The following is a 19,838-nucleotide window of genomic DNA, read 5'->3' as shown; positions in this document are numbered from 1 at the left end:
TGTTGCACATTAATCTTATTTTAGCATTCACGTTCAGCCAAAGCCTCTGGCTTCATTTAAACATTCTGAGACAGTGTATTTACATTTCTCCCATTCTTCTCCGTCTAGAGCTATGGTTGTGTCCTAACACTCTCTGAGCTGAGTGACCCACGGTCGAATGCTTTGCAGAGCTGCAGCAGTCATGTCTGAGTGTGACAGAATGAATAATAAATTATAAACTTTCCTCCACAGTAATAACAGTCCCACCATCCAGTGGATTGACACAGAAACTCCAGAGAAATCTATTCGAGGAAATCCTGGAGAACTTCACCTCAGCACAATGCATTACCTGCTCAGATCTTTCCATCCTATGAATTAATCTCTGTGCTGTCTTTATATTCTTTCATTTCATTTTTTCCCTGTTGTGTGTCAGTCCCTGTGACTGGCTGGCTAAACTTGAAATCCTTCCTCTCTCTCACTGTCGGTTTTCTTCTGTCTCCTAGCTTCAAGAGTTCAGGGTCAGATCCACTGTTTGCAGTGACTTTCACACAAGCAGAACTGGGGCTGGCTCTCAGAGGGGCCAAGCTGAAAGGCAGCCTTTGTCTGGGAGAGGAGAAATGTTCACATCTGGCAGCGCACTGGCCTGGCTCAGTTGATGGAGGGTGGCAGGGGGGGCTGCTCGGATTGCTGTATGGCTTTACTGAAGCCCACAACTCCGGCTTTAATAGAAAGAGCGAATGAACCAACCCCCCCTCCCCCTCCCCCTGCTTTAAAGACCCGGAGGTTGTGTGGATTTGGCAATACTTCTGAGCAGCGATGGGTTAATTGTTCACTCCGCTGTCTTGTGGCTGCTTTTTTCTTGACGTGCCCCTGGATTCCTGTGATCAGAGAGAGTGGAAATGCTTTTCATCGCCGTTCAATGGCTTTTTTTCTATTTTGGAATAGTCGACTTGTGCCAGATCAGAGGGTTAGAGCAAGTTCATAATCATTAAAGACTGCATGCATGCCCAAGAATATCCACACACAGAGCATGGATATTAAGGCCCCTCTTTCTACAACAGCGTTTATGCATGGAAAATGTTCTTCCCTTTATCGCTCCAAACACTTTATTCCCTCATGGGATGCAACAGCACAGTTGCCTGTCTCACACTTCCTCTGACCTTTAAAATGTCCTTCAGGCTCTGTAAATTTCCCTTTGTTTCCTTCATTCATAAGACACTTTTTATCTCAAAAACCTAACCTGAACGCTTTCCCTAGACCCATTTTCTTGCAATAGAGTCCAAACTTTGATCTAGACCTAATTTGAAAAGCTAGCTTGTCATTTTATATATTGTTCTTTCAGAAATAATTTCTTCTCAAATAATCTCATCAGTAACACTGAAGTACCACTTTATCTGCACCAAAGCATAAACATTTTCATTTAACTTGCCGTTGCAGAAATCTAAATCTATCTAGCATTTTTATAGATTGTATATGCACATACACCAATCAGGCATAACAGCCTTATATTGTGTTGGTCCCCCTTTTGCTGCCAAAACAGCCCTGACCCATTGAGGCATGGACTCCACCAGACCCCTGAAGGTGTGCTGTGGTATCTGGTACCAAGATGTTAGCAGCAGATCCTTTAAATCCTGTAAGTTGTGAGGTGAATCCTCCATGGACCGGATTTATTCAGCACATCCCACAGATGCTCGATTGAATTGAGATCTGGGGAATTTGGAGGCCAAGTCAACATCTCAAACTCGTTGTTGTTTTCCTCAAACCATCCTTGAGCCATTTTTGCTTTGTGGCAGGGTGCATACCGGGAATACCGTTTCCATGAAAGGGTGTTCATGGTCCGCAACAATACTTAGGTAGTTGGTACATGTCAAAGTAGCATCCACATGGATGGCAGGACCCAAGGTGTCCCATCAGAACTTTGCCCAAAGCATCACACTGCCTCCAGTGGCTTACCTTCTTCCCATAGTCCATCCTGGTGGCATGTAGCCTAGAAATCTAGACACACCCTAGCGGCAGAAAATGTTATCTGCCCGCGAGTGTCGTCTAGCAACTCTCAATACCCTTCTGAGCTGTATTCCCCAAACTCTTGCCGGGCCAATCACATTGCGTTTGCGTGCTTCTAGTAAACACAGAAACTGCCGAATGGCGGTCTTTCGAATCAGCTTTGACCGCGACTCTGGAAGACTTTTCTCTGAGAAAAGAACGGCACTGAAGTCATTCTTAAAAAGGGAAAATGTGTTCGGGGTTTTGCTGACTGGATACGGCGAATGTTTAATATATCAACAAGCTCTGTTTTACCTTCTTTGCTTTGGTTGGTGTAGAGCTAATCCTATCGCGTGCAGAGGGAGTTTGAAAGACAACCGTTTATCCCGCCCCTCGGATTGAGCCGTCAATGGTGAGTTTCCAGACCAAACATCTTGATGTGGGTCTGGCTTGTCAGGCTTGGTGGCATATGTTCCCCAGGTAAGCGATAACACGGCAATAAGTCTTGGTTCACCACTGTTCCTTCCTTGCACCACTTTTGATAGATACTGACCACTGCAGACGGGAACACCCCACAAGAGCTGTAGTTTTGGAGATGCTCTGACCCAGTCGTCTAGCATCAGAATTTGGCCCATGTCAAACGCTCAAAAACGTATGCTTACCCCTTTTTCCTGCTTCCAACAAATCAACTTTGATGACAAAATGTTCACTTTTACTGCACTTTATTAATACATCCCACCCACTAACAGGTGCTATGTTGAAGAGATAATCAGTGTTATTCACTTCACCTTTCATGCCTGATCGGTGTATATAACACAATGAGAGTCATCCACATAAACACAACTTACCCACATTGTTTATTGTTTTGTTTTGTTTTGTTTCCTGAACTGAAATATTGAGAGGTTAAGGTTATTTATGATTTATTTTTTAATATATTGAAAGCATGAATATTTTATATGATATTAATAAATATGACTATTAACACATGATGTTAATATTAATAAATAATAAACATCACCATTAATATTGACATTATTATAGACATTTTAAATATTTACATACTCATATTAAAAATTAAGTATACATTTCATGCCGATAACGACCTGTATCTAGGCCAAATCCTTTTCAAATCAGCCATTAAAAGATCAACAGTACAAATGGATCTGGTTTTTGCAAGGGAATTTCAGACAGGATTCTTGTAGAGTTCAAACTGACAAGCTTCAAGTTAATGTGACAGCAGGAAAATATTCCACTGGCACTGCATTGTGGTTAGCATCCCCCACTAATGTCTCAAATGTGCAATTATATCTTTCAGCAAAATCATTGAAGTATACAAGCCTCAGACGGCCTTACATTAGAGGTTAATGGCCCATGCAAGAAGGCGAGGGTAGGTATGCATGTGAGTATGTATTTTAATTGGAATATAAAGTGACAGTTGCAGCAGAAACGTAAAGCCACTGAAGGTGCATCTATCCATTTAAAACCAAAATAGAGTAAATAAAGAGTGACAGAGAGCCTAAAGCCTGAGACCCTCTCATTAATTGGTGCATGAAATCAGAAACCTCTCTCACAAAAGGAAAAGTGTCAGTTCACAGCATAACAAGAGACAGGTGGACAGGTCTGTCAATGACAGGATAGAGAGGAAGCACTGCATTTGCTTTTTTTTCTCCCTTTATAACTTGCCATTTCCTTTTTTCCCCTCATGTTCCTTTGCTTGTCTGATTTTAATTTATCGTCCCCACTTACCTTTCCCTTTCCCATTTCAATTTTCCCATTATATTCAGCAAGATTTTTATACTCTAATTCTAGAAAATGAAGAACAAATGTGTATCAGCTGCTTTCTATGTTTTTTTATTTAACTTATAAAGCCAGTGTAAACATTATCGTTACATATTATATTGTTTTATTACAATGTTATTATATTGTGTGCAGGCAAGCTTATTTTGGTTCACAATGTCACTACTATATACCTATAAGTATAAACCTTCATCACAGCAGATCTGAATACCAGAAGTGCATGTCAAAGCAGTGTATCGATTTTTTGGGGATTTTTAATGTGCAGTCAGCACAGTTAAACAAACGCCTCTTAAAATAAACATCTGGAGGATGATTTCAAAATCCGGACCTTTTCAGAGACAGGAGAAGAGGTAAACTGTATACAGGATTATCCAAGCTCAAAGGAATTTGTAGTTTTTTAATCCAACATAAGTAGAGGCTTGTAAACATACTTATTATATATATACATAATTATTTCACCACCTGTTTTGGGCGTAACGTGCGATAAACCAATCAGAGTCTCATCTCCCATTCCCTTTTAACGTCTGTTGCGTTTGCACCATGGCGGATTCGCTATTTACATGGTGGAATTTGTGAGCGGAATGACTGAACGCTTCTTCAGAGAGGAATCCTTTTATTTGTAATATTTCAAAATGTTTGTGCTGCTGTGCGTCCCTGTGTGTGTAATAAGCAGAGTGTATGTGTGCTCCACCCGCCTATAGGCGCATATTACTAACGCGCCCTTTAAATAACACAAAAAATACTACGCTATTGATTTTAGACCAATATTTTGTTGGTCAATGGCGCAGTAATTTTCAGGTGCTCCAAAGCAGCAAAGCACCTGAACACAACTCATTTTCATGGGTGAACAGATGGGTGCTAGTGCATTTGCTCTTTAAACAATGGGCACTGCACATGAAAACGATAACTGCGTCAGCTTGAAACTAGCAAAAACCATGTGCGTTGTGCCGGGTTTATGATAGGGCCATTAATGAGAAGACCAGCACTGGATGTAAACGCATTTTGAAATATAGGAGACAGTGGCCAGGGAAAGCTCAGGGCGGGAACCAACACAAGACAAGACTCTAGACAAGACAACGAGAAATAACAGACAAACTACCAACTATGACTAAAAACAAAACCTAAAGAATAACTGGAACTAGCAAAAGAGGAAAAATAAAACAAAACCAATTTCTCTATAAATGACTGAACTAAAAATAAAAGGGAAAAACTGTAGATAAATAAAATAAAAGGTAAGCTATCAAAAACAAGAAACCTAATCAATAAGGCCTGGAGAAAATTAGCAAAATAAAGTCAGAAACTTAAAGGGATAGTTCACGTTGAAATTAAATTTAGGTACACGCACGAGAGATCCACTTCCGGCACTTTCCACACTTGCGCAGACTAAAGCCAGAACGCGCGAATGTCACAACAGGAAACACGCATGCGCGCCCTCGGATCAAGGCAAGGCAAGGCAAGTTTATTTATATAGCACATTTCATACACAATGCCAATTCAAAGTGCTTTACATAGAAAGGAATTAAAATAGGGCTAAAAAATGCATAAGAAAAAGAATACAATGTAAAGAGAATTAAAAGTAATAAAATGATGATAACCAAAGAAAAAAACAGGTAAACTAAAACAGTTATAAAAAATTATTTAAAAAATGATGCATAGATAAGGTGCAATCAGTCGGACATACAGGGCTCAGAGCTCATTCAGTAAATGCACAGATAAACAGATGTGTTTTGAGTCTGGATTTGAATGTGGCTACTGTTGGAGCACATCTGATCTGTTCAGGAAGCCGGTTCCAACTACAGCTGGCATAATAGCTAAAGGCAGACTCTCCTTGCTTTGAGTGAACTCTTGGTATTTCTAACTGACTTGATCCTGCTGATCTGAGTGATCTGTTGGGTTTGTATTTAATCAGCATATCTGCGATGTATTGAGGTCCTAGGTCATTGAGTGATTTATAAACAAGTAATAGTACTTTAAAATCGATCCTAGATGTAACTGGAAGCCAGTGTAAAGACCTGAGGACTGGTGTGATATGGTCATATTTTCTGGTTCTACTCAGAATCCTGGCAGCAGCGTTCTGTATGAGCTGCAGCTGTCTAATGGTCTTTTTGGGAAGGCCAGTGAGAAGTCCATTACAATAGTCCACTCTACTGGTGATGAAAGCGTGAACCAGTTTCTCTAAGTCTTGCCTGGAGACAAAACATCTAATCCTTGCAATATTTTTCAGATGATAGTATGCTGATTTAGTTATTGCTCTGACATGACTACTGAAACTCAGGTCTGACTCCAAAATTACACCAAGATTCCTGACTTGATTTTTTGTTATCAGACCTTTAGCCTCAAGATACGCGTTCACCTTGAGAATTTCATCTTTGTTTCCAAATGTAATGATTTCAGTTTTGTCTTTGTTTAACTGAAGATAGTTTTGGCACATCCAGTCGTTAACTTCATCAGTGCATTTGCACAGCGAGTCAATGGGGCTGTAGTCATTAGGTGACAGTGCTAAGTAGAGCTGGGTGTCGTCAGCATAGCTGTGGTAAGCAATATTGTTCTTTTTCATTATTTGGCTCAGTGGCAGCATATACAGGTTAAACAGGAGAGGTGCTAGAATTGACCCTTGTGGGACTCCGCATGTCATGGACGTCCGCATGTCATGGATCAGTCGGACGTAGTGGTGTACAAGAGGTAAAAACAATATAAATACTGTTCGTTTTCTCACACAAACCGCTAGTTTCATGTCTTAGGCCATCAGTGTGCACTTACGATGGGGGATTGTTTAATTTGGACTTGTATATGCTCTTTGAGGTGGTGACCATAGACCTGCATTATGTGAGGCACAGACAAGAACGGTTCGACCTAAAATGATCAAAATTGAAACTACTGGGGAAACAAATACTTCTACATCTCAGATGCCCATGAGGTAAGCTAAAACATATCAAAAGTTAATTTCAAAGTGAACTATCCCTTTAACTAGACAAAAACATTCAGGAACAAAGAAAACTGAACATAAATCCAAAACTAGAAAAATAGGAGACACTAAATCTAGAACTGACTTGACAAGAGCTGCAAGAAGCATGCACACACACTGAACACGCACATATTCACACATAAACAGCAAGGACAAGGAGGAAGGTAACACAATATAAAGGGAACAGCATATGAGGATCAGGTGAGCATAATTAGTGAAATACGGACTAGACCAGACTAAATAAGGGGGTGTGGTAACAGCAAGCAAGGAGGAAGCACAAATGGCTGCGTGCTGCGCTGGGTCTATTGTGGTATTCCGCCATGTTTCTCATTGGCACGTCCCCAACTCATGAACTGTAAGGATTATGTTTAGTTTCTTAGTTTTTTAGGGAGCACATCACATATCCGTGTGAATGGGGATTGTTTTGACATTGTTGTCATTGTGTGCGACAAACACAAAGAAAAAAAAAACAATCTTAATTTTCATTATAACACTGTTGGTAAATGTACCTTTAGTTTGGTTTTCCTTCTTGCTGTTTGCCTGCATTCGATTCGATTCAATTGAATTTCACACATGTTTATTGTTATGCTCTGATTATCATCCCTATTATATTTTTGCCCTAATGTTCCTCGGTTATTTTTCATTAGGGCAGATAACTGGAAAAACAATACCATACCTCTCCTGGTCTGTATGCATGTACTGGGTCACATTCATTTAAAGCCAAGTCTGTTCAGAGCTACATTTGCTCAATCCAGAAAATTCACATTGTAGCTTGTCGTTCGCCCATAACGTCCTTCTGTTCCCTTCTTCCTCCTTCTTTGCCCGAACAATAGGGAATACTACATGATTGTAATGCTGAGTTGTTGAGAATAAATATGCAAGAAGAATTCACAAAAGTGGAAAAAAGCCCCACAGATCTGCTAAAGCAGGGAGGGGGGAAACAAATGAGCTTTAGAGATATTTGAGGAAAATCCCAACTTTAGTCACAGCATGAGTTTAGAATGGGAAAAACACCAAGGCACCACACACAAAGCTCAGCCACCCGTGCGGTCAACTTCACAGCAGCAAGGCCACAGCCAAGGTCAGAAACGAGCCTTTATGGAATACTCATTGACCAGACGGTTATTATGTTGCCTTATACAATACCAGGGCTAAATCTGAAGGGGCTGTGAATAAATTGATTATATATATATATATATATATATATATATATATATATATATATATATATATATATATATATATATATATATATGATGAATTATTGAATCTTTGTACGTTTGCCTGACACATACCCGTAGGGCTGGATGCATGAGCTTGAGCGAAATCCAATAAAAACTGAATAGCATCCCACAAGCTCTGGCCTTCTCCCTCAGCTAATGGCTCCAAGGCAGAGCTGCTCATCTCGGACCCTCTGAAGGAACCACAGAGCAGATGACAAATGTGCTTCAACTCGAAAACGCGGCAAAACCAACGAGTCTGAAATCTAATAAGTAAGCCTAGATCTGAGGAGTGATGGAGTAGGTAGAGGTATGCTATCATTCAGGGAAAGTGTGGGAAGAGGAAAAGGAGAGCAGAAAAAGAGGGGGGGGGGGGGGAGGTTAAAGGAGCTTCCAAAAACTTGGCCCCATTAATGTTTAACAAAATGCAGTAATGAGGATAGAGCAGACCTCAAAGGCACACAGAGACATGAAGATGAAATATTTACTGAAGCTAGTGCAGTGTTTTCACTGCACTTTGAGTGATTGTCGTCCATGTTTTATTCATGTGCCATTGTTTATGTGGCTGTGACTGAGACTTCAGCGGAGAGGAAGATCACCACTCACAAACCGACAGCTAATTATCCTCACATCTCTCTCCCTCTCGCTCTTGCTCTCGCTGGCGCATGCTGAGAGCTAGAGCATTGTGCACATAAGTGGCAAGTGAACTGATTGTTGTGATTTGGAGATTTTATTTTTTATTATTTTTATCTTTTTTTTTTATTTGCACGGATTCATTCTAGTTTATTTTCTTCGTTAAAGCATTATTCTGACATTTTCCACTTTATGGAGGAAAAAAAAGAATTACTGATTCAAAAGGGATTAGAAAGCATTACTGAATATCATGTGCTCTGGATCTATATGCGAGCAAAAATTTGCTTAATATTTTAAACAACTGAGAAGATAGTATTCAAGCTATATATATATATATATATATATATATATATATATATATATATATATATATATACAGTCTTGTTCAAAATAATAGCAGTACAATGTGACTAACCAGAATAATCAAGGTTTTTAGTATATTTTTTATTGCTACGTGGCAAACGTAGTGCAGTTCATCAGGACTATCACATCAAGAAGACTATTTAAAAAAAACATTTGCTCAATATTTAATGGACAGGTATATCTGTGATCATTGAGATGGTTCTATAGCCCCCCTGTCGCCCATATCTTGGTAATGTGTGTCTGTTGTTGTCTTAAGATGTCAAGTGTGTGAGCTTTGTTGTGAATGTGGTTGTTATGTTCTGCAGAGCAGGAACCTGCTGAAAATCAGTTGTATACTGAGCCAGGCCCGATTGTCCTTAATCTTTTCCTGTTTTAAAAATAAAAATAAATAAAATAAATAAACAAGTTACCAGTAGGTTCAGTAGATTGTCAGAAAACAAACAAGACCCAGCATTCATGATATGCACGCTCTTAAGGCTGTGTAATTGGGCAATTAGTTGAAAGGGGTGTGTTCAAAAAAATAGCAGTGTCTACCTTTGACTGTACAAACTAAAAACTATTTTGTACAAACATTTTTTTTTCTGGGATTTAGCAATCCTGTAAATCACTAAACTAATATATAGTTGTATGACCACAGTTTTTTAAAACTGCTTGACATCTGTGTGGCATGGAGTCAACCAACTTGTGGCACCTCTCAGCTGTTATTCCACTCCATGATTCTTTAACAACATTCCACAATTCATTCACATTTCTTGGTTTTGCTTCAGAAACAGCATTTTTGATATCACCCAACAAGTTCTCAATTGGATTAAGGTCTGGAGATTGGGCTGGCCACTCCATAACATTAATTTTGTTGGTTTGGAACCAAGATGTTGCCCGTTTACTAGTGTGTTTTGGGTCATTGTCTTGTTGAAACAACCATTTCAAGGGCATGTCCTCTTCAGCATAGGGCAACATGACCTCTTTAAGTATTTTAACATATGCAAACTGATCCATGATCCCTGGTATGCGATAAATAGGCCCAACACTATAGTAGGAGAAACATGCCCATATCATGATGCTTGCACCTCCATGCTTCACTGTCTTCACTGTGTACTGTGGCTTGAATTCAGAGTTTGGGGGTCGTCTCACAAACTGCCTGTGGCCCTTGGACCCAAAAAGAACAATTTTACTCTCATCAGTCCACAAAATGTTCCTCCATTTCTCTTTAGGCCAGTTGATGTGTTCTTTGGCAAATTGTAACCTCTTCTGCACATGCCTTTTTTTAACAGAGGGACTTTGCGGGGGATTCTTGAAAATAGATTAGCTTCACACAGACGTCTTCTAACTGTCACAGTACTTACAGGTAACTCCAGACTGTCTTTGATCATCCTGGAGGTGATCATTGGCTGAGCCTTTGCCATTCTGGTTATTCTTCTATCCATTTTGATGGTTGACTTCCGTTTTCTTCCACGTCTCTCTGGTTTTGCTCTCCATTTTAAGGCATTGGAGATCATTTTAGCTGAACAGCCTATCATTTTTGCACCTCTTTATAGGTTTTCCCTTCTCTAATCAACTTTTTAATCAAAGTACGCTGTTCTTCTGAACAATGTCTTGAACGACCCATTTTCCTCAGCTTTCAAATGCATGTTCAACAAGTGTTGGCTTCATCCTTAAATAGGGGCCACCTGATTCACACCTGTTTCTTCACAAAATTGATGATCTCAGTGATTGAATGCCACACTGCTATTTTTTTGAACACACCCCTTTCAACTAATTCAACTAATTGCCCAATTGCACAGCCTTAAGAGCGTGCATATCATGAATGCTGGGTCTCATTTGTTTTCTGAGAATCTACTGAACCTACTGGTAACTTGTTTGCCACGTAGCAATAAAAAAATATACGAAAAACCTTGATTATTCTGGTTAGTCACATTGTACTGCTATTATTTTGAACAAGACTGTATATATATATATATATATATATATATATATATATATATATATATATATATATATATATATATATATATATATATATATACATATATATATACATATATAGCTTGAATACTATCTTCTTAGTTTAAAATATTAAGCAAATTTTTAATATACATATATTAATCGGCATATGAGAGTCAAATTGGATGACTACACACTGTAAAAAAAAAAGTCACAACCTGACATTTTTATGTACAATCAACTTGGATGTTTAACCTTTCAACTTAGATTATGTTAAACTGACTTTAAAAAATGAGTTACATCTTGTATAACTTATACAAAAAAGTTTAAGGGGTTAGTTCACCCAAAAATGAAATTTATGTCATTAATCGTGTCAAACTGCCAAACTGCTGAAATCACGTGACATTGGTGACCCGAATCATTGATCGATTCACTGATTCATGAACCATTTGAATCTTTTTGGTGGAACACGGAAGAGAAGACAATGCTGAATAAAGTCATATTTTTTTTATATTTTTGGACCAAAATGTATTTTTGATGCTTCAAGAGATTCTAATTAACTAACTGATGTCACACTTTGATAAAGTGTGCATAGACTGCATATGCTCTGGGACTAAATTATAAAATATCTTAAACTGTGTTTTCCGATGATGAACGGAGGTCTTACGGGTGTGGAACGACATTAGGGTGAGTCATTAATGACATAAATTTCATTTTTGGGTGAACTAACCCTTTAACATTTCTTTACTTATTTTGATGAGTTAAAGCAATGCAAAAACATATGTTGTCATAACTTATTGAACATATAATATTTTTACAGTGGATTCATCTCAAGATCACTCATATAACAGTTCATCTATTGCCAAAATTATAAAAAAATGATCAGTCAAGATTAGAAAATAATTGATAATATTAAAATCAGGAACATCAGATTCAGAATGCGTAGTTGCTACAACAACAACAACAAAAAAAGAGGTTAGTCAAACCAACACATCTTGAACTAATTTCTCTAGCATGGCACATTTTTGATAATTGGACTGGCATTTATTCACCTTAGCATTCAATGTGAAGTATTTCACTCAGTAACCTGATCATTCTGATTGAGTTTCAGTGAGTGAAAAAATGTAGACTCAAGTGCATTATTAGGTTGTCGTCTCTGAAAAACAGCATGTTGAAGCCACTCAGGTCACCATTTTCCAATTCCACAGAAATGTGTACGTATTTTAGAAGGTGGCTAATCTACACAACTTTGCAAAAAAACATCATCAGGATGGGCCACCAATAACCCTGCCCCTAAACCTACCCATCACTGGGGGAATCATACAACAATGTGTGACTGAGGTCATGCAAATTTGTTCAAATTAGCCACCTAGTAAAATACATAAGAATTGCTGTGAGAGATTGCATTAGTTTTCCTGGAAATGTGCTGGACCTCCGTATTCTGCACAGTAATTTTCAACAGACATCAATGTTGTGATATTCAAATGATGTGGATTTTGAAACCAGATAATAACTTTTTTTTTTAGCTGGCATGAATTCAGTGTAGTAATTGATGACCATAAATGTTATGTTCACCCCTTATTTGCATAAGGGTTCAAAATGTAAAAAAAAAAAAGGCAAATTATACAATATGCTGACGTTAAAAGTGTTTTTCGCATATTTCATTATACTTATTTTGCAGAAAGGTTTTATTCGTGGCTTAAATAAATTGCATGTTAGAGACTGATATTGGCTTGACAAAAATGTTACATTCAGCTGTTGCAAATTAAATTTTTATCAAAAGTTTTTTTTTATCATCTCTTATAAAACAATCTTTTATCTAAATCCATGAAAAAAGGGAAATTAGATCCTGCTGTAAATAACAGTGAAAAATCTTTTTTTAAAAGTGTTGTTCAATTATTACCCCCTAACAGATTTTGAGTCATACATCACATGAACAAAACTTTATGTATATTTAAGTATATAGGGAGCAGAGCATGTTTTATGTTTTTTAAAGGCATATCTTATGCTCACCAAAACCAAGACTACATTTATTTGATCAAAAATCTTAAAATATTATTTATTCCTGTAATGGCAAAGCTGAATTTCAGCAGCCATTACTCGAGTCGTGAGTATCAAATGATCCTTTAAAAATCATCACTGTATAGAGTTGTGCTGCTTAATATTTTTGTGAAAACCTTGACATATTAATTGTAAATTCAAAAGAAGAGCATTTTTTTAAAATAAGTCTGTTCTTATGTTTTACTGTCACTTTTGACCAAATGTAACATGTCCTTCTAAATATAATTATAAAAAAACTGACCCTTAAACTTTTTAAACATAACACATATGATTAAGTTTATGCCATTTACTCACCCTCACACTGTAAAAAATAAAATAAAAATTAATAATTAATAAAAAAAATAGTTAATTTGGTTTCACTTAAAAACTAAATTGGTTAAAAGTAAATTGGTTTGGTAACTAAGGCAATTGGTTGCCTTAACATTTTGAGTTTACTAAAATAAAACATTTGAGTTGATACAATGAAGGAAATTGAAAATAAAACACACAATTATCCAATATGCTTACAAAATCTATGGACCCACTTTATATTAGTTGGCCTTAACTACTATGTACTAACATTGTAATTAATAATTTGATACAATGCACTTATTGTGTACATAATGTCTTCACATTGTACTTACATTTAAAAAAATGCCTGCACTGTAAAACCTAACAGTGAAATTCACTAAATGAAATAAGTTCATTTTACTTAATGTTACCAAAAAAGTTAATTCAACTTAACAAATATGTGTGATGTTAACTCAAAAATGTATTATTGTAAGCAAACCTCAATCTAAATAAGTTACTAAAACTTTTTAACTCTAATGGTTTAAGTTACAGATATTTATTTAATCTAGTATTTTACATATATGGCCAATTAAATAACTACATTTACATTTTACATTTATGCATTTGGCAGACGCTTTTATCCAAAGCAACTTACATTGTATTCAAGGTACACATTTGACATTTTTGTCAAGTCTTGCTTTCCCTGGGATTCGAACCCATGACCTTGGCGTTGCTAGCGCCATGCTCTACTCATTGAGCTACAGGAAAGACTAAAAGCTGATAAAATAAATAAATAAACAATAGTATATACATTAATCTACCTCATATTAAGCCTACAGTCTTACATTAAGCTCTTTTAAAGTCATTACATTTAGTCATGTCAAAGTATCATCCCAGTGAGTTTCCGAGGTAACAAAAACCGCACCATTTTCCCTCCTTCAGTCCAGTCACAGCAGGACGGCTCGCGCTACAGTCAAGAAAAACAAAAGGTAAGCGTTTCAAACTTATTTATTCATATTTCGCTCATGTTTGAACGTTTTCAGTGTTATTTTCGTAACTCTTTTATGTTTATCCGAAGATTAACCAGCTCAGTAATGTTGTGTGTAAAGTTAGCCAGCAAACAATCTAACATTAGGAGCAAATGCGCTATTGCAACAGTGTTATCAACGGTAATGTACACGTTTGGAGTTAATTATGCTGTTTTACACTGCAGTTTGTCAGCGGGGAATTAAAAAATATATGTTTGTGCTTTCTCACAGTCGGACAGATAAACGCTGGCTTTTGAGACAGTTGGCCATCTTTCCATGTCTCTCGTCTCGTGCCACAGTGACGTTAACTAACTTACGTTAAAGCAAAAGGTAACGTTAATGCAAACTCACGCATTCCTTATATTACAACCGTTTTAAATGTATTGTTAATCGAATTCGAGTTTCCTCTATCATATGTGATGCTAGTTAATTTGACTAAAGCAGCTGAAGCTCCGGGGTGAACAAAGTGACTTGAGGAGCATTTTAGATCCTGTTTTGCTAACGTTAGATAAAATTTTAAACTGTTATTTGTTTCTCATGACGTTTTCTCATTTGAAACTCACACTAACACATTGTTGCCATGCTTTTAAATCTTTTCAGAGCAAAGACGAAGGTGCAATGGCAGCAACGTGGCTACAATTCTATGAGTAAGTAAGTTAGAATTAACAATTTCCTAATATAAACAGAAACATTTCGTGTGTTATATTTTCACTGGCAGTTATCCTGAAGTTGCCTTGGGTTTGTAAAGGTGTAAGGTAATTGGCAATGCTAGATTTGCAGTGGTTGAAAGAAGTCTTGTCATGAATCATAAAAAAACTACGATCCTGGCAGGTCTGTTACTATTTAAAAGGAAGAGTCAGGAGATGTTTTCAAGACACAAGGTAGGACACATGTCAAAACTACATTACATTTATTTAGCAACATGTTAACCTTTCAGCTGCCACCAGCATAAATGCATGGTGTGGTTACAGTGACTGATAGTTGATCATTCAAGTTGTCTTAAATGTATAGTCCACTTGCCAATACAAATTCAGTCATGATTCATAAATTACCAACCCTCATATTGTTCCAAACACATAAGAATTTTATTAATCTGTCCATTGAAAATCTAGTCTTCAAAACGTTTAATTTGGGCTTTCATTAGCATATACATTGAGCACAGCAAAAGCTTATTTGACACATAATAAACCAATCTCAGCTCAAGCTTAAAGGAATCGTTCACCCTGATTTACTCCCCCCCTCAAGTCCTCCTTGGTGTAAATGACATTCTTCTTTCAGACGAATACAATCAGAGTTATATTAATACGTGTCCTGGCTCGTCCAAGCTTTACATCACGCCCGACAACGCCCGACATCATCGTCACATCATTTATGTTTTTTACGCTGCGTCCGCCGTCAACGCCGTGGCTGTTATGCTTTTTTACGCTATATCCGACGTCATCGTTGCGCCGGAAACTAGTTATTTTCTTATTTTATAACGAGTTAAATATGGATATTTTTCTTATATAAACCCATCGATTCACTTCGGAAGTACTTTATTAACCCTCCAGAGTCATGTGGATTACTTTTATAATGAATAGATGCACTTTTTTGGCTTCAAATTTTGGACAGCCATTTACTGCCATTATAATGCTTGGATTAACCAGGACATTTATTAATACCGCTCTGATTATATTAATCTGAAAGAAGAACGTAATTTACACCAATGATGTCTTGCCATTATCCATTTAAAATTTGTTAATCAAATCTGTCTTGTTTCACTTTGTCTACACCGGATGTGAGCAGCGCGACAGGACAAAAGAGCCCCTTATAGTCCGTTATGTTGTCTACACTGGATGCGGCGTGATGTGAGCGACAAATCTTTGACAGTAAACTGTTGCCTCTTTCTATTTATGACATACTGACATGAAAAACAAATGTTTTGCAATGTGTGCATTATCGCTTGAATTCAATTCAATTCAATTCGTCATTCAATTCAAGGTCTAGAACATTCGGCTGATACACCCCTGAAAATGTTTTTCCCCCAATTAAACCTTGCTGACAAACAACTTAACATCTTTACAAAATTGAACTACAGGGTTTTAAATAAGCACACGCCCAATTAAATCAACAATAATCCGTTCCTTATAACAACGTTTTTTTTATTTATGAAAATTGAAATATGGTGTCTGCCCTGACAAGGGTTATTTTTATATGTGGTGACATACAAACTTTTTTTCCAATGCATATAGAAAAAGGAGCTTGACCAGGTGCAGAAGCCAACAGTCACCATCCTTACTGTCGAGGAGGAAGAGGGAACGTTACCTTTAAACCCACTGGATGCTTTGATTGTCTTTAAAGATGAGGTGGTGATGTCTGCCAAGTCTTCGGTCAGTGCAATACACTTAGAGTACATTAAAGATCATACAGTGCTTTTGCTTTTTGAGGAAACGCACCTTTTTACATAATTTTTTTTATTTTATATGTTTGGTTATTTAAATGTTATGACTTTTTTAAACATGTTTGTGCTGTTTTATTTGGTGAAAAAGTCTAATATTTTTTGTCTAGTTATATTTGTGAACATATGGCATACTGTATTTATGATGTAAATGTTATATTTCAATAAATTACTTAAAAATACCCTCCTGTTCTGTCTTCATTTTGTACCAATGTTAGCTTGTGCTTAGGCTTATGTAACTTAATCACTTTGAGTTTGATGAACTTAAACCATTTGCCGCAATCTGTTTCCTAAAACCATTTAAGTAACCATGTAGTTGTTAAGACTTAGTTAGATTTGTTACCTGAATTCAAACTGAATTAATAAAATTAACTTAAAATCTTTAAGTTCAGTTTACTCTTAATAATTGATCAACACAACACTAAAATATAAGTTTTAACACTTAAACAACACTAAAATATGAGTTAATTTAACTCAATGTATATGAGTTTTCAGTACTCATACTTAATGGTTTTAAAACTTAATTGGTTTGAAGCAATCGGTTTCCTCAAATGGTTTGAGTTACCGTAACTTGTTGGGTTTTACAGTGTGCATGTAATTACGTCTGTAATTATTTTCTTTACTTACATTTGTAATTACACAGTTGACACTTCCCTTACACCTAACCCTACCCTTAAACTGACCCACACCACCACACCTGGCCCTAACTCTACCCGTATCTCACCTCAATATCACAAAGGTGTTTTGCAATACAATTTGAACACAGTAAGTACATTGTACTTATTTTTTTTTTATGTAAGTACATAGTAGTTAAGTCCACCTAATATAAAGTGGGGCCAAATCTTTTAATAATATTTGGTAGAATACAAAATAAAGATTGTCAATTCTCAAAAATGTTCGTTGTATTAACCCAAACGTTCTATTTCAGTAAGCTCAACATTTTAAGGCAACCAGGTAACTTGTTTTTGTTTTACAGTGCATAACTGCCTGTAGGATTTCTGTGGAGCACAAAGGAGAGTTTTTTTTTGTCCATCCATCCATCCTGGTTTGATCGCAGTTTATGCTTTTGTGTACATTTTTTTCCATCCAAAGTTTGTAAGTTCTGAACAGAACTCCAAGCTGAGAAAGTGCATTAAAGTAATGTGTTTGTGTTCCATCTATTGGCAACATCTGCTGCCATATTTTAGTCTACAGAGAAACATCATTACTAGAATGCTTCGGTGTTCAGCATTCATGCAGCCTTCAGAAAGACAGGGAAAATGAGGAGAGGATATGTTGCAAATATGAATCCAAGTCTCCTTGATTTTCGCTAACCAGACCGGCCTCACTGAGAATCGATCGGAATACGACTAATAGGCTCTTAGAGATGCCTGATATATCCTGATACATTAACATTTACACACGCAGGCGCTCTTGTGCGTGCATGCACCTGTCGGTACTCGTTTTTGCCTCTCTCTGAGCTGTCTAATGGGCCTTTAATTGATTGAATAAATCTGACTGGATAATAAATCACAGACTTAAAGAGAGCCCTGCGTCTCTGACATCCGTTAGTGCACTAGAATATTGCTCCAACACTGTTAGCATTGATTTGACCTGTTTAAAGTTGGCGGTAAAGCTCATCATGACATAGCTTTAATAACCCCGCACTCATATTCACATCAGGCGATTGCTCCTCTCTAAAATGATTGCCTCTCAAATCAAATCAAGACAGAGATTTGTTCATACCTTTCCGGAATGTTTCGAGACAGGGGAGTCTCTCCCCCCGCTCCCCCAGCTCAGCTATCATCATTAATCATTTGAAGATGCCTGTGCATATGATTATGTGTTTGATGATGCTGTTCGGTGAAGACAGAGCACCGACACCAGCGCTGATCCACACGAGGGTCACGCTGTATCAGATCAGTGTTTTTTTTTAGCATGTTTAATCAAAAGGCCAGACAAGCTGCTTTTCCTAATGCAGTGTGAAGACTTCAGCACACTCGCGCGCAAAGGTAAGTGTGTAGGATGGGTGAGATGAGCTGAAGATAATGAGAGCAGATTCCATAGATGTGGAACATTAGAGGCAGAACATCAGAAATCTGCTGCTCACAGGAACATCAAAGACGAGTAATTGAAAATTACATGACTCCCTCTCTCCCTTTGCATTCTTCTTGAGCGTGAAGAAAGAAGATACTATACATGTATCTGTGTCTGTCAGGCCCCTGGGCCAGAAACTAAGCACGTCCACAGAGAGCTTTTAAAAAGCAGTGTGACTAAGTGTATGCGTGTGAGCCCCGCAGTGCTATGTATGTTCCCAGTGTAGCAATACAGAGTAGGACGGGCATCTGAATGCAGGTGTGCATAACAGCAGTCCCCTAGGTCTTACTGTGTTCCTGAAGTAAGGAGGGTTAGGAACCTAATAAGTGCACCATAAAACATCCCAATTTGAAAGGCTACACTCTTCTGTCATCCTTTTCTCTCTTTCTCTCTCTTGCTGTTCATAAGTATTGGGGAAACTTTACCATTACCTCACCAGGCTATAAGCTGTAGTAACTAAAGTTTAAAGTAGTTCAACTACAGTATTTAATCATATTAAATAAAGACATTTGCATTTCTTATGCCTATAAACTGCTGCAACAAACTATCTTAATTAAAGTTAAATTAAATTAATACAAAAGGAAAAACATTTTATAATCAATCGAATTAATGTTAAAAACGAGATTTTCATTATTTTGAAAAGTAGCTAGCTAGTCGCACTCACTAAATGAAACTACGTTAAAAAGCTGGGGAAAATCATATTAAATACAACTATGTGATTTTATAATTTAATTAGAGACACATTTTTCATATTTGTTAAATTTCCTTTAGGAAATAAAAAAGAACTAAAAGCTTAAATAGCAAAAAAGAAACCCATAATAAAGCCTAATTGATATATCTGAGTTGAATAACTTATTACAGCAGTAGAAGAGGTGAAGATTACTCATCTGGACATATTAGACCTAAAATGCCATGCAGACTTTCTGCTTATGAGAAAGAGCAAAGGCATTTAGAAGAGTGTTGGATGATTGCGTCAGCTCACTCAGACTTAAAACAGAAATGTTTTGGTCACACAACAAAGGCAGTATGTTACTGAACAAGCTACATAAAAAATAAAAAATAAACGTTTACACCATTCCATTGTA

At 37.1% G+C, this 19,838-nt stretch overlaps 1 long non-coding RNA gene across 1 annotated transcript; it reads left to right on the top strand.

The window, feature by feature from the left end:
- Nucleotides 1-13,965: 13,965 nt before the first annotated feature.
- LOC137092266 (uncharacterized) lies at nt 13,966-16,665 on the top strand. Its single transcript, XR_010908198.1, has 4 exons — nt 13,966-14,201; nt 14,472-14,570; nt 14,841-14,887; nt 16,472-16,665. It is a non-coding gene; the product is annotated as an uncharacterized lncRNA (long non-coding RNA).
- The last annotated feature ends 3,173 nt before the right edge of the window (nt 16,666-19,838 follow it).

The sequence above is a fragment of the Pseudorasbora parva genome, chromosome 11 (assembly GCF_024679245.1).
Source record: "Pseudorasbora parva isolate DD20220531a chromosome 11, ASM2467924v1, whole genome shotgun sequence".
Taxonomy (NCBI): Eukaryota; Metazoa; Chordata; class Actinopteri; order Cypriniformes; family Gobionidae; genus Pseudorasbora; species Pseudorasbora parva.
Note: the sequence above shows the minus strand (reverse complement) of the source record. Positions and strands in the feature narration are given on the sequence as shown.